Raw genomic sequence first — 8,309 nt, 5'->3', positions numbered from 1 at the left:
TGAACCCAGGAGGTAGAGGTTGCAGTGAGCCAAGATCACGCCACTGCACTCCAGCCTGGGCAACACAGCAAAACCCCGTCAAAAAAAAAAAAAAAAGGCACCCAGAAGACACTAAATTCATTTATTCATTATCCTAATCTCACCAATCAGATAAGTCACTCCTCCTCCTCTAGAAAGAGTCAGAGCTTATCCAGCTGAAGTTTTTCTTCCTGAAGATAGGAACTACAGGAGATAAGGGTACTCCCTAAGAGCCAGACATGAAACTCAGGCCATTCCTTCATTTCCATATGTTTAGTTGATTTTGTTAAAACATTGGAAGGAAGATTAAAAACTAAATTTAAAGGACAGCAATGCTGTAGCTCCTAATTTTATATCTATTTTTTTCAAAACTATCCTGAAAAAAATAAAATACTTAGATGGAAAAATGTGGTTTTAAAAAAATAATAATGATTCCTACCATATTTGTATCCAACTTTCAGTTTTAAATATTTTGTCTTATAGTTGGTTTAATTGTACATATTTGCTGTAAATACATTTTGGAAATAGACATAATAAAATCCAAAATTAAATTAAGACCTGAAATACTGAACAAGCATGTCTATACCTCTCCAATTGCAGGTAAGCTGGGTCAAATCCGGCTCTCCTATGTAAGTAGCATTCCTATAGCAATAGGAAACAACGGGAAATAAAGAAAAAAAACAGAACCTCAGAAAATAAGGAAATAAAAGCACAAACCTGCACTGTATGTGGTTTAATACCTTCTTCTATTTCACATCTTAAGACAAATAAAATGAAGGTGATTCTTTCAGCAATTTAAAATAATATTTATTAAGTACTTTTATTCAAGTTGCTGAATGTATAGGAAAACAAAGACTGCATCAAATTGTTGTACTGTGTGATTTTCTCAGAAAAAAAAAATCCTTCGCTTTTGAAAAAAAATCTAGTAAAGTAGCTAAATTGGGACTCTGATCCCTAATCTTATTAATTCACATATGTGCTTTAAATTTTAATTTAGAATTTTTTATGGAACATTAATCTTCAAAGCACCCAGGAGAGGTGAATGAGGGTTACTAATATTCTTCTTTAGGCTCTCAGTCACAAATATTCAATAACGGCCTACTGGGTATAAAGGAAAAGAAAAAATAATAAAATGGAAAGGAAAACTATTAATTTCAATGTCTTTAAGGTAATATTAAAAATGTTTTATAAAATATAATACAGAAATAAAAGAAACCCCTAAAAGGTAAAAGAATATCCAAATTAAAAGGGTATACGTTGTTCTAGGAAGTATTAGTAGAAACAACTAACAACAAGAGACACCCTAATAAGTTGCCAAACTTTAAAATTGCAAAAGCAATTCTTCAGGCAACCAGAAGAAAAAAGTAAAAGGAGAAAAAAATCAGGCTAAGCATAGACTACTGGGTGGGAACATGTAAGCCCAGAAAATGATTAAAGATTGTGTACACAATTTAAAATATGAAAAATATGACTCATGAATATTATAGATGAACAAATATTTGTTCAAACTCTAAGGTAGCAGACATACATTTTCAAATGTAAAGTAAGTCAGGTAATAAGGCACCCAAGGGTTAAAACATAGACTTTCTTATTATGCTGAATCCAGTTGACTGTAATCTCCTATTCTTTAAGACAACCTGCTGTTTCAAAGTTCAGTTTGATTACATGTCACTCAGCATCAGTGACTCTGCTCTGGTTTGGTCTGGTCTCCTGGAGCCTACTGTAGAAGGCTAGTTCAAAACAATGGCTTCCCATAAACTTTGTGCAATACTACTTAGATCTCTGGATAAGAAATAATTAATTAATCTCGTGAATTAAGAATTTTTTAAAGACAAATTAACTGCAAAATACAAATAAGAAGGATTACTAAACATAAAAATAAAAATTATACAATAGAAAAAATAATTATTTAAATAAATAAAAAATTAATAAATGAACCACAAAAGAGAAGAAATACTTTCTAGGAAACTAAGAAATAAAATAACCCAAATACAGAAAATTAGGGTCAAGTAAAGGTAAATAACCATAGGTAAAGAGTAAATAACTGAAAGGGAATATTTTGTAAACTTCTTGCCTGAAATGTAAGCTTCTTGCTTGAAAATTTTAATGCTTGAGTAAAATAAATTATTTTTAAGAAAAACACACATCACAGAAACGGAAAACTAGGTAGACCGCTAAATGCGGAAGAAATTGAGAAGGTTGTCAAAAACCTACTCATCCAAAAAACTACTAAGCCCAGATTATTCACAGTTGAATTATTCTAAGCCTTCAAGAAAGAGATCATTCCAAAGCTTTTCTGGTGCTTCTAAGACTAACAGAGTGGTCATTTTTCCTTTTCCCTGGGTGAGTTTGTACATGAATAGGTAACAATGCCCTGACCAACGGGAAATAAAGAAAAAAAACAGTATAGGGACAAAAATAGAGATATTTCAAATCTTCTTTACAAAGGCTACATAACACTGATTCTAAAACCTGACAATGCATGCACACATACATACACACACACTTACAATTATAACACCTTGATTTTAAATACTCATTAAATATTGACTTTATATGTTAATATTTATTTGAAAATTATTAATATTTATTTTAGCAGGGTTCAGTGGCTCACCCCTGTAATCCCAGGCCAAGACAGATGGATCACTTGAGGTCAGGAGTTCGAGACCAGCCTGGGCAACATGGTAAAACTCTGTATCTACTAAAAGTACAAAATTAGCTGGGCGTAGTGGTACACGCCTGTAATCCCAGCTGCTCATGAGGCTGAGGCAGGAGAATCACTTGAACCCAGAAGGCAGAGGTTGCAATGACCCGAGATCACTCCATTGCACTCCAGCCTGAGCAAACAAGAGCAAAACTCTGTTTCATAAATAAATACATATTTATTTATTTTACATACTAATAAAAAGATTTACAAATACAATCCACAAGTTTTCAAAATCATCTTTAATTATCAATTAGATTCATTCAAAAAATGAACAGCTAGTTCAAAGATAGATTTTTTTTTACAGCAAATTGATCAATAAACTTTTGCCTAACAAAAGTCAATTGAAAAATCTTATATGACCAGCTTGATTGTTGGCAATAGGCATTAAAAAAAAAAAAAAAGGAAAAAAAAAACAGCAATAGCCACTGATAAATTCTGGAGAAAAATGAAGGTGGAAATTCCCTTTGGAAGACACTATGGACTATCCAACTGTCATCACAGCCTATCCCCTTCTTTCTAACAGGTACAATCCTAATTTGGTTCAGTGCTTCACCCTTCACCTACTCATCCAAAAAACTACTAAGCCCATATTATTCACAGTCGAATTATTCTAAGCCTTCAAGAAAAAGATCATTGCAAAGTTTTTTTGGTGCTTGTAAAACTAACAAGAGTGGTTATTTTTCCTTCACCCTGGGTGAGTTTGTATGTGGATATGTGCTCAGAGAATGTGACTATACCTTCCCTGGATTTAGAGAGTAAATATAACGATTAGTTTATATCTACCAGAGTGATCATTTTTCCTTTGCCCTGGGTGAGTTTGTACATGGATATGTAACAATGTCCTAGCCAATGGGAAGAAAAGAAAAATCTGCTGGAGAAATTTAAGAAAAATTTATCTCACTAATTAACAAAATGACGCCTGGAAGGAAGGAAACCCAACTTTCCTTACTACCAGATGCACTTGAGTCTATATGTGATACTTGAAATTACAGGCTGGTTGCAGTGGCTGATGCCTGTAATCCCAGCATTTTGGGAGGCCGAGGTGGGTAGATCATGAGGTCATGAGATCGAGACTATCCTGGCCAACATGGTGAAACCTTGTCTCTACTAAAATACAAAAAATTAGCTGGGTGTGGTGATAGGCATCTGTAATCCCAGCTATTTGGGAGGCTAAGGTAGGAGAATCACTTGAACCCAGGAGGTAGAGGTTGCAGTGAGCCAAGATCGCGCCACTGCACTCCAGCCTGGCAACAGAGCAAGACTCCATCTAAAAACAAACAACAAACACCTGAAATTACCAGGACCACCTTGCCACCATAAGGCATGACATCACCAGCATGCTGAGGATGGCAGAACAGAAAGAGAAAACCCCTTGGATGCTTGATGACAGAGTTGAGTCACCAGATTAACTCCAGGACTCTGCCTCTCAAAGTATACAATGTGACATGAAAGCTTTACCTAATTTTTAAGCCACTTTTAGTTGAACTGTTATTTATGGCCACTGTCATAACTGATATAGTCTCTTAAAATGGTTACATAAAGTATCAAAACAAAAGCCCAAAACACTAAAAGCAATCCCATTAAATTTGGAAGAAACAAAAGGATACCTGCTATTTAATACTATTTAACATCGTTTTGCAAGAATTAGCCAATGGAAATAGAAAATTATCCTTATTTGCTGATGAGTAGACAACTGGAAAATTCAAAATTCTGACATATAAAACTATTAGAAAAAAATGAATGTTAATGTATTCAACTGAATAAAAATATATGTAAATAATAAGCAATTAGGTTTATCATCTAAGATAAAATTATACTTACCACATCAATAAAAACAACAAACAAAATTCCTAGAAATAAAGTCAATAATGTCCTATTGATACAAAGCTATCAAGCTGCAGTAGAAGACTTTATTAATGAATTACATGCTTCTTGTTCTCTGTTTGGAAGTTCAATTGTGTATAAATGTTATACAGTCTCATTCAAAACACCAAGATAATTTTTTAAATGACAAAATTACTCTAAAGTTTAGCTGAAAGAATAAGCACAAAAATATCTGAAGAAATTTCAGAAGAGTGATGAAGATTTGCCCTGTTTCATATAAAGACAGGTGCTAATGCTACAGTTGAAAGAGTGTGCTGAGGAAACCAAAACTTACATATAATTGATACACAAAAAAGTTAATAATTAGACCAAAATATTTATGGAAAATTAGTAGAAAATAAATTAGCCATCTGGCTAGAGGTGGACAAATCAATAAATGACTTGTGGTCATATGGTGCACCTTTTTGGTGGTATGAGGAACCTGAATTCACATATTAGCACATAAAAATATGTCCTTGTGAACCATAGATTTAAATGTAAGTATTCAAAATATTATTTCCAATTTAAGATCATATGTTAATTTATAACACCTAAGCCTTCTTAAAGCAAAGAAGGCAAGAATCATTGTTCCCAAACTAGAGCAGTTATTCTAAAAGCCACTATGCTTTCTGGAAGAACAGAAAGACAGAATTCACTGTGGTGAGTCAGGGTGAATGCTGACTGGCTCAGAGGACCAGGAGTAGAACTAGACCAAATGCTTGGAGTACAGGCAAGGCCTCCCAACCCAAATGGTACCCAAATGGCAAAGATGGTACCAACTGGGCGAAGCCAGGTCAAGAGAATTACCACCCAACAATTAAAGAATGTAAGCCAAGTTCAAGGAAATCACATGTCCTTAAAAACTCACACTTTTTAAGGGTCAGAAACCTCAAGTTAGAAACTTATCCAGGCTTGGCTGAAGTCACACCCTCTGTGTTAAATGCTAAGCCCTCCTGAGACCATTTCTGGGTTCTTGGACATGTGCTGAAGAAACCTTTCTGTGAAGATAAATTACAAATAAGAATCGCTGAGCACCTGAGAAAAAAAGTAGCACAAGAAAAAGCAAATAATGAACTCGGAACATAGAAGCATTTAAACTCAAGGATATAAACATAATAGGGAACTCTAAAGCAGACCACAAAATAAGGATTTTTAACATTCTCTGATTTAATGAAAAAGAACAGGGAAACAAGACAGAAGGTGAATGAAGACAGAAGTGATAATGAAATAATAAATGAGTGGTTATTTTAAAACAATCAATTCAAAATCTTAGGAATGCATAATATTTTAACAGAAGTTTAAGCATCAATAATAGGATACATATTCAATTAAAAGCTATTGACAAATTCATGACTTGACAGGCCAAATTGAGGCAATCTACTATAAAGTAGTACAAAGAAAGAAAGAAAGACATTTTTTACATGGGAGGTGAGATGCTAACAATAACTGAATAAGACCAAATGTTCCAAATAAAAATAAGATTTTCAGAAGAACAAAATAGAATGGTGGATGAGCAATATTTAAAGAAAAAGACTGGTAATTCCCCGCTATTGAAGAAGCACTATTCCTAAATATTAAAAATGATTTGGACCACTAACAAGAATAAATTTTCAAATCTTATACAGAGATCAATTACAGTAAACCTTGAAAATGATGAGGAATTCTAAAAACAACTAAAGAATAATACCAGATTATCTACAACGAAGATGAATCTTATTAGTATTAGCTTTTTCATCGGCATCATTAGATGTCAAGACAATTGACAAATATGTCTTCAAAATTATGAGAACAAAATAACTCACAACCTTAAATCTTATACCCATTTAATGATCATTCAAGAGTGAGGAATAAAGATATTTCAAAACTCTGAAGGATCAAAAAGGTTATCTTCCACAAGCCTCAATAAAAGAACTACAAAAGGGCATACTCAACAAGAAAAATAAACGTAGAAGAACATAGTGTAATGCAAGATTAAAATAAAAGCTGTATAATCTGTGGCTAAATAGATAACAACAATGAATAAAAAACAATTTTCACAGGTGTAATAGCAAGTTGGCATATCATTTTCAGAAATCAATCATATAGGAACTTTAGAGAACTAACCCAAAGAGAAGTGAAAGCAACCTAAAGATTTTATCTTGCCCCAAAGAAAAATGATAAACTCTGCACATTGCTGAGAAACATTTTTAGAATACCACTAATAAAAATAAAAATAAAACATGTAATTTCCAAATCATTAAAAAAAGGAAAATAAAGCAAGTAATTTATTTAAAAACTCGCCAATCTAACGGGAAAGACACAGTAAAAAAGAAAAAAGTGTCACAGTAGAGCAGAAAATAAGATGGCAGAAGGCCAAGTATGTTACTAGATACAATGCATTTTAAGGTGTTAAATACATCTTTTTAAAGAAATTATTCTTCACAGGAATTTTTTTAAAAGAACACCAAAACAAAATGACAGCAAAACAGTTGAAATTGAGATGGGAATGGTGAACTACAAATTACCAACTAGAATAACATGATTTCAAGTTTTCATAATGAAACACTTTCAACTACCTTTTTGGAATTGAAAATTCAAGCAAGTAAAATATAGATATATATAATGAATAAGCACAAACTACTACATAGAACTCTGCACCCAACAGTGAATGCACATTCTTTTCAAGCAAACAAGGGCCATTTATAAACACTGACCACGTACTAAATTTCAAAGGAAATCTCAATAAATCACAAAGAACCTGTATCATGCAAACAGTATTCTCTGATCACAATACCAGGAAATTATAAATAAACTTCAAAAAGATAACTCCTCTCCAAATCCTATACATTTACCAAGCAGAAAATATACTGCTGTATACAATAAGTATGCAGCAGTATCCTTGATTTATAAAGGAAATCAAAATAGAAAACTATATAAGATTTAGAACAGGATGACAACAAGTTAGTACATATCAAATGCTGTGGGACATCGCTAAAGTATTTACAGCCTTAAAGATACTCATTAGAAAGCAAGTAAGACTGAAAATAAACAAGCCAAGTTTCCCATTCAATAAGCAAGAAAATTTAACATACATGCAGAGAAAATAAAAAGAAACATCTAATAAAGATGAAAGCAAAAAATAAAAAAAGAATTAAAAACAAAACAAAGCAATGGAAGTGATCAACAAAACCAAATACTGGCTGTTTAAAAAGCCAAATAAATACAAACGTCTTGTAAAATTAGTTGAGGAAAAAAGTAAGGCACAAATAAAAAATTTAAAGAATGGAAAAATAGAAAATAACTATAGGTAAAGTAGAACTTTTTAAATCCTCTTAAATATACTGTAAACAAGTTAATAAATATAAAAAATGTACCAAAAGGTTATTTTCTAAGAAAAATAATTACTACAGTTTACAAAGTTTAAAAATCTGACTAGACCAATAGCCATTTTAAAAATGCAAATGATATTCAGAGAATCTCCCCCTAAAGAAAAGGTACCAAGCCCAGATCATTTACAGACAGTTCTATCAAACCTATGAGGAAAAAAAAAAATTCATATTTTATAAAAACTTTTCTAGAGTTAAGCAAAAGAAAAATGTTTCCCAGCTCATTTTAGAAGACTAGACAAACACTGATTCCAAAGCTACACAGAGAGAACACAAGAAAACCACTGGTCAATCTCACTTATAAACACAGAATCAAAAATCATATTTTTTAATAAATGAAATTCAGCATGTAGCAA

The sequence above is a fragment of the Colobus angolensis genome, unplaced genomic scaffold (genome assembly GCF_000951035.1).
Source record: "Colobus angolensis palliatus isolate OR3802 unplaced genomic scaffold, Cang.pa_1.0 Scaffold7, whole genome shotgun sequence".
In the NCBI taxonomy this organism is placed as follows: domain Eukaryota; kingdom Metazoa; phylum Chordata; class Mammalia; order Primates; family Cercopithecidae; genus Colobus; species Colobus angolensis.
This window is presented reverse-complemented; position numbering follows the sequence as displayed.